The following is an 8,489-nucleotide window of genomic DNA, read 5'->3' as shown; positions in this document are numbered from 1 at the left end:
AAGCACTGGTTTATTATGAAAAGATGTAAGTCAGGAACAGCCAGATGGGAAAGACACAAGGTATGGTGGAAGGGTGGTTGGGCTTCCATGTCCTCTTCAGCACACTGCCCTCCCCAAACCTCCACGTGTTCACCAACTTGGAAGCTCTCTGAACCCCATCCTTTTGGGGTTTTATGGATGCTTTATTACACAGACACGGTTGATTAAATCATTGTTTAGTCGCAAAATCGTGGCCTACTCTTTTGTGACCCCTTGGACTTTAGCCCTCCAGTCTCCTCTGTCTATGGGGTTTCCCAGGCAAGAATACTAAAGTAGGTAGCCATTTCCTTCTCCAGGGGATCTTCTCAACCCAGGGATCAAACCCAGGTGTCCTACATTGGAAGGCAGATTCTTTACTACGGAGCCACCAGGAAAGCCCAATTAAATCACTGGTTATTGGAATCTGAACTCAAACTCCAGCCCCTCTTACCCCCTTGGGGACCAGAGATAGGACTGAAATTTCCAAGCCTTAATCCCATGGTTGGCTCCACTGACAACTAGTCCCCCACCTTAGGTGGTTTCCGAAAGTCAACTCATTAGCAGAAACCCATTTGTAGTGGAAAGGAACTTATTATGAATGACAAGACACTCATTGTACCTTTATTGGCTCTGAAATGATTTCAGGAACTGAAGACACGAGACCAAATACTATAACAAAAGATGTTATAATGCTCTTGTTGCTCAGAAAATTCCATGGGTTTGGGAGCTGTGACCTAGGAAACAGATGAAGAAAAATATGTATTTCTTTCTATTTATTATTTATTTAATTGGCTGAGCTGGGTCTTAGTTGTGTTGCAGAGAAGAACCAATTCCGACTCCATGTTAGAACTGTTTCTGACTTGCTTTTCATTGCGGTTGCCTCAAAGGATGCTGCTTCTCCGCCAGACAGTTAAACTCAGGTTCCTAGGTTCAGCTCGTAGAGAGATTGTCTAGCCTTGCCCACCTGTGAAAGGCTGCAAATAAAAAGAGATTAACATACCCATTCCAAAGGCTAGCCCTTCCCAGAGTTATTTTGCAAGACTGAAGACCCTTTTTTCTTTACTTCCTTACTGCCTCTCCCTCTCTATTCTGCCTTTTAACTTTAGTTTCTCACTGCTTGCCTCTCTAGTTCTATAGGGTTTCCCTGGTGTCTCAGCAGTAAAGAATCCGCCTGCAATGCAGGACCCTCCGGAGGCACGGATTCAAATCCCTGAGTCAGGGAAGACCCCCTGGAGGAGGGCATGACAACCCACTCCAGCATTCTTGCCTGGAGAATCCAATGGACAGAGGAGTCTGGCAGCCTACAGTCGAGTAAACAACTGTAGCTTACATGTGGTGAGCCAAGGAAGCTTGGACTTGGTAAAAATTGTGGCATGTTGGATCTTTCATTGCAGTATGTGGGCTCTAGTTCCTTGACCAGGGATCGAACCTGGGTCCCCCTGCATTGGGAGCGTGGGGTCTCAGTCACTGCACCTGTAGGGAAGTCCCTATTGATTAAAAAAAAGAAAATATTATTTATTTGGCCGTGCCAGGTCTTAGCTGCAGCATGAGGGATCTTCAGTCTTCATTTCGGCATGTGAGATCTTTAGTTATGGTGTGTGGGATCCAGTTTCCTGACCACTTGGGCCCCCTGCATTGGGAGCACGGGGTCTTAGCCACTGGACCTGGCTCTCTGTCAGCAGTCATGAATGTGATGCCCCAAGGATAAAGCAACATGGTGAAGGGGAGGGGTCTTGGAATGCAGAAACAGAAAAAACCAGACCCTTATCGCCCTTCCTGCCATGCTGTAACCGTTGCGGAATTTTTGAGCCCTTCTGAGTCCTGTCTCCCCTCCCACCCCATATAAGGAGAAGGTATTTGCCTTATTCTTCCCTCCCTCAGTATATGTGCCTGTGTGCTAAGTCACTTCAGTCGTGTCCGACTCTTTGTGACCCTATGGACAATAGCCCGCCAGACTCCTGTCCATGGGATTCTCCAGGCAAAAATACTGGAGTGTGTGGCCATGCCCTCCTCCAGGGGATCTTCCCTGCCCAGGGATCTTACCCATATCTCTTATGTCTTCTGCATTGGTAGGCAGGCTCTTTACCACTAGCACCACCTAGGAAGCCCTTATCCAATCAGCAAATGACTCTCAAGACCCCTAACTAGCTTCTTGTCCCCTCACTGGCTATAGAAACAGACCAAGGACTCTCTTTCAAGGTTGGCTCTCTGTGATGACAGCAACCCTCCCTCCCCTGCTCTAATAAACTTTATTCTCCTTTCATTCTGCCTCATGTCTGGAAATTCTTTTTCCACCTGTGCACGGGCCACAGCAATGAATGAAGGTCTGAATGAACTCTTGAGTTCTGGGGAAGCCAGGTTTTCTCCCAGTCAGTGAAGAAGAATGGAGTTGCCAGAAGTCAGATACCAACTACCTGTCCCATTGTCTGGAGCCCTAGAATGACTGAGATTTTACTTGGGGCCACTTTGCATATAATTAAAGTGTGACAGCAAGGCCACCTAGTGAGTCAGAGGTGGCTCAGATGCAGAGTCAGGTCCCGCCTCAGTCTGTGCAGGAGGGAACTTGTTCTGTAGTTGGTAGACATTCCATCCCTTTGTAAGTAGGCCTGCCTGCCCTGTGGTCCTTACTCAGGGCTCTGAATTGAGGGATCTGAGGCATTCAGACTCATCCTAGATTATGTAGGGCACTGGTTCTCAACTGGGGAGGCAATTTTACTCTCCAGGGGACATTTGACACTGTTTGCAGACTGGTTTTTTTTGGTCATGGACTCTTAGTTTCCCAACCAGAATTGAACTGACACCCTTGGCAGGGAGAGCACAGAGTCCTAACCACTGGATTGCCAGGGAATTTCCTGTCTGCAGACATTTTTGGCTAACAACTGGGAGTGAGTGCAATTGACTTCCAGTGGGCAGAAGCTAGGGACATGATGCTGTTAAACATCCTTCAATGCCCAGGACAGCCCCCCCATAACAAAAAACTTTCTAGTCGAAAATGTTGGCACTGAGGTAAAGAATCCTGGTTTAGGGTACCATTAATGATAATTGATAGCTAGTATGGTTGACCTTTGTTGTGGTGGTGGTTGTTTTAGTCACTAAGTCATTTCCGATTCTTTGCAGCCCCGTGGACTGCCCGCCAAGTTCCTCTGTCCATGGAATTTTCCAGGCAAGAATACTGGAGTGGGTTGCCATTTCCTGCTCCAGAGGATCTTCCTGACCCAGGGATCAAACCCACGTCTCTAGTATTGGCAGGCTGATCCTTTTATCTCTGAGCCCCCAAGGAAGCCCTGCCAAATCCTTTACCACTTACTTTATTTTTTATTTATTTTTATTTTTAAAAAGATTCATTATTTGACTGCACCGGATCTTAGTTGTGGCACTCAGGATCTTTAGTTGCAATATGCAGGATTTTTTATGATGGCATGCAAACTCTTAGTTGCAGCATATGGGATATAGCTCCCTGACTAGGGATTGAACCTGGGCGCCCTGTATTGGGAGCATGGAGTCTTAGCCATCGGACCTCCACAAGATGCTCTAAATCACCTGCTTTATATGTACCATCTCAATCTCCACATAGTCCTTGAGAAACAAGGACTATTACAATCCCCATTTCACAGATGAGGAAACTGAGGCTCAGAGAGGTAGAGTCACTTACACAAGGTCAGAGATCTTAGTAGGGGTAGGGTAAGGCAGCACACTCAATTCTGCCTGTCTTCAAAGTCTGCACTTTTAGCCTCTCCTCTAGGTTGTTCTGCTTATTGACTGGGAGGTGCTTACTGACTAGGCCTCTCTGGATGTGCCTAAATTTATCTGCTGCCCCCATGTACAGGAGGCTGAGCAGTCAGGCCTTGGAGGTATCTGCCCATTCAGGCAAGGCTTGGCTATGGGCCAGAGGGAAGTGTTTTGTTCCCTGAGTTGTCCCAGGTCTGCCTGGCCTCACTCTCTCTGCACTGCAGTACAGTACTTGGCTCCAAAACTCAGTTCCCCTGCCAGCACCAGGGTAGTGCCAGCCCTTCTTCATGGGGAGAAAGGTTCTAGATTGAGACCTAAGGCCTTGCACACTCTCCCACAGAGCCCCTCCTTTCTGGACAGGGGTTCTTGAATCAACTCTGGGGACTACAAGGTCATATTCCTCACACTTCCTTTCAGATAAGGGCGTGCTGGAGCTGCTAGGTTGGTGACAGAACTCACAGTCCATGGAAAGAGCTTGAGGTCCCAGAAAATCTTGAAAAGTGATTGCTGAACAGGGCTGGGGACAGTGTGGTCCTGGGCCAGTGGCCGGGTGGAGGTGGAGCAGGTTGTGGTTTTGTGTCGCCTATTTTGGGAGGGTTGAGCTCCAGTTCCTGCAAGAAATCCCTCAGTGTGCTTGTGAACAATTCCAAAGGGCTTTCCGAGGGCCCTGGGAAAGTCCAGGGACTAAAGCACAAACAATATTTGTGCAGAGCAGGGCAAGGCAGTCAAGGACCAATCTAGGGTCAAGTCTGAGAGAAAACAATGCTGAATTAGTTTGAATTACTCTTCCTTCCATCCATCCAACATATATTTAGGGAGCTCCTGCCAGGAGCCAGAGATGGCTAAGAGTCTCCAAAGACACTCACAGGCCCCATTTGTCTTGGGTGGGGGGGTGGGGGCAGCTCAGAGGCTCCATCTACTATGTGGGACTGTGGATTCAAATAGAGCAGGGCTCAAATCCCAGCCCTGTCATTTTCTAGTGTGACTTTAGGCAAGGGACTTCACCTCTCTGAACCTCATTTTCCTCATCTGTGTAAGGCAGAGACCAACAGCTCTTGACATCTGCCTCATAGAGTTGTGAGAAGTCAAGGAGATAATGTGTCCTAGATGCTTGGCACATAATAAAGTAAGTCAGCAGTAGCTACCATCTTTTGGTCCTTGGCTAGGTCTTTTTTTTTTTTTTTTTTGGCTGTGCTGAGTCTTAGTTGTGGCAAGCAGAATCTTTGCTGCAGCATGTGGGATCTAGTTTCTTGACCAGGGATGGAACCCAGGCCCCCTGCATTGGGGAGCTCAGAATTTTCACCACTGGACTATCAGGGAAGTCCCTTGGCTAGGTCTTTAAGATGTATTCTTTAATATAATTCTTGCCACCACCCTACAATGAAGGTATTGCTAAGTCGCTTCAGCCATGTTCAACTTTGCGACCCTATGGACTATTGCCCACCAGGCTTCCCTGTCCATTGGGATTCTCCAGACAAGAATACTGGAGTGGGTTGCCAGTTCCTTCTCCAATGAAGGTATTATCTCCATTTAAAAACCAAGGAATTCCCTGGTGGCCCAGTGGCTAAGACTTCAGTGTCCCCAATGCAGGGGGCCTGGGTTAGATCCCTGGTCAAGGAACTAGATCCCACATGCCAAGACTAAGACCCGGCACAGCCAAATAATTTTTTTTTTTTTTAAATCAGGAAACTATACCTCTGAAAGGCTAATTAACTCATAGGAGGACATACAACTTAGGTTTTCCCCAGGTATGTCTGATTCCAAAGCCTATGCTCTCAGTTTTGCCTCCCTCTAAATATGATTTCTGGTAGTAAGAGTAGAAAATGCATGTTTTCAGGCTCAGAAGGATTCTCAAGAAAATTTAGCAGCTAGGAGTGGAATAGAGTAAGTTGCCCAGGTATGTAATGCTATGGAACCCCAGATGGGGTTCAGTAGGACATGGTGAGAGAATCTTGCATTCATTCCAGGAGTAGAGGTTATTGTAGAGCAATTGTTCTTTATCCTCCTTGGGTTCTGAATCCTTTTGTGCCTCTGATGGAAGGTATAGGTCCTCTTCCTGGAAAAATGCTTGTGAGCACAACACATATCTTGTGCATAATTCCTGGGGACTTTGCAATCCATATGTGGACCCACCCCCCTTAAGAACTCACCTCTAGGGCAGTATTGTCCAAGTGTGGGACACATATCACTAGTGGGGTCCCAGGTAAGTTCAGCACTATGAAGACAGAACCTTTTATATTCTTTTAAAAATTTCATTAATTAACTATTGGCTGCACTGTGTCTTCTTTGCTGCATGTAGGCTTTGTCCAGTTGTGGTGAGCGAGGGCTGCTCTCTAGTTGTGCTACATGGGCTTCTCATTGTGTGGCTTCTCTTCTTGTGGAAGGGCATGTGGGCTTCAGTAGTTGTGGCCCATGGGTGTCATTGCTTCACAGCTTCTGGAATCTTCCTGGACCAGGGATCAAGTCTATGTCCCCTGCACCAACAGGAGATTCTTCATCACTGGACCACCAGGGAAGTCCAACATTTTATACTCTAATATTATTTATATTTTACAGCTATCTTTTATTTATGATGAATGAGACTAGTTTTCCATTTATGGAATGATCCAGATTTCCCTTTTAAAAATACACTTATTAAAAATAGGGAGTTTAATTAAAGAAAAATATTGAAGAAATAACAACAGAAGTAGGGTGCAGGTGTGGTAAAAATGATGAAGGTAAAAATCATGATTTAGGATATGTCTCAGGGGATTCCACTTGGTGGAGTCATAGTGGGTTTACTGTAGCATCATCTGAACTTCCAGACGACTGTGGAAATGATCTATTCCTGGTCTCTCTACTTCTGATGACATGCTGCTGATCAACCAAAAATGCTGTTGAGTCTCCACTTTCTTGCCTTCTCATGGAACCTCCCCGCCCCCCCAACCCACCACCAAGCCCTGGTGCTTGTGATGAGCTGAACCCTCCCAGCTGCCAATCAAAACTACATCAGATACCTCTGATGTAGCTCTGAGTGCAGGCATTTTGGTGCTGTACCCACTCATTCATTCAGCATCTATTCAGCAAACATCCTATGCCAAGTAGTCAGCATAGGCCACGCTCCATTCATTTCCAGAAAGTGTGAAATCTCCAGCACCCAAGGGTAAATAAAGCCAATCTGTGTGATGTGATGGAAAAAACACTAGGTTTAGAGTTAGATCAGGATCTTCAAAATCTGGTTCCATAACTAACTCACTGTGTAATCACAGGCAGGTCCCTTCGTCCCTTCCCTTCTGTGGTGTCTTTTCTGACATCACTTCTGATGCCATGTTTATTTATTTATTTATTTTGCTGTGCCATGGGGCTTGTGGGATCCCAGTTCCCTGATCAGGGATTGAACCCACTGCCCTCGGCAGTGAAACTGTGAAGTTCTAACCACTGGATCACCGGGGAATTCCCTGTTTGTTTTTATAACATGAAATACTTATTTTTCCACATCACTTCTCCAACAACAACTAGATGTCCAACAATCCCATTCTGACACTAATTCTCAGTGTTAGTGCAGACCCACAGGCTAAAGGCACAGTCCCACAAGACTGCCCCCACTTCAGATGCCAGCTGCAAACAGCGTTCCCAGGTAACCATCACTTTGCCCAGCTAACTACAAATTTGGGTTCCCACAATTGCCTCCTCAGGTGTGATAATTCCCTAGAATGACTCACAGAACTTAGGAAAGTAGTCTACTTACTCTTACAGATTTATTATAAAAGATACAACTCTAGGAATAGCCAAGTGATGGAGATGCATAGGCAGGGTATTGGAGTGGTACAGAGCTCCTATGTCCTCTCAGGGTGCGCCACCCTCATAGCACTTCATGATTTTGGAGTTTACATGGAGAATTCAGTACATGGGTATGGCCACTGGTGACTGAACTCAATCTCCAGCCACGCTCCCCTCCCAGCAGGTCAGGAGATGGGTAAGAAGGGGAAGGGGACATGGGAAGGAAAACAGGGCTGAAAGTTTCAACTCTCTAATCACATGGTTGTTTCTTTCCTTTGGTGACCAGCTATCCAGATATCTGAAACTATATGTATATCCGAAAGCATCTTACCCCCCTCCTCACAAAGCGTCACCACATTACCTAAACTCCAGTCTAGTTGATAGGGGCTCATCATGGTAACAAATGATGCTCTTAGCACTAAAATATTTTCAAAGGTTTTAAGAGTTCTGTGCCAGGATCCTTGGACAAAGACCAAATACACACACACATATATATATACATACACACACACACACACATATATATTTCAGTTCAGTTCAGTTCAGTTCAATTCACTCAGTTGTGTCTGACTCTTTGCAACCCCATGGACTGCAGCACTCCAGGCTGCCCTGTCAATCACCAACATCCGGAGCTTACTCAACCTCATGTCCATCAGGTTGGTGATGCCATCCAACCATCTCATCCTCTGTCATCCCCTTCTCCCGCCTTCAATCTTGTACAGCACCAGGGTCTTTTCTTCCCATCAGGTGGCCACAGTATTGGAGTTTCAGCTTCAGCATCAGTCCTTCCAATGAATGTTCAGGACTTAACTTCCTTTAGGATTGAATGGTTTGATCTCCTTGCAATCCAGGGGACTCTCAAGAGTCTTCCCCAACACCACAGTTCAAAAGCCAAAAGCATCAATTCTTCGGCACTCAGCTTTCTTTATAGTCCAACTCTCACATGCATACATGACTACAGGAAAAACCATAGCTTTGAATAG

This window comes from Cervus canadensis, chromosome 1 (genome assembly GCF_019320065.1).
Source record: "Cervus canadensis isolate Bull #8, Minnesota chromosome 1, ASM1932006v1, whole genome shotgun sequence".
Taxonomy (NCBI): Eukaryota; Metazoa; Chordata; class Mammalia; order Artiodactyla; family Cervidae; genus Cervus; species Cervus canadensis.
Note: the sequence above shows the minus strand (reverse complement) of the source record.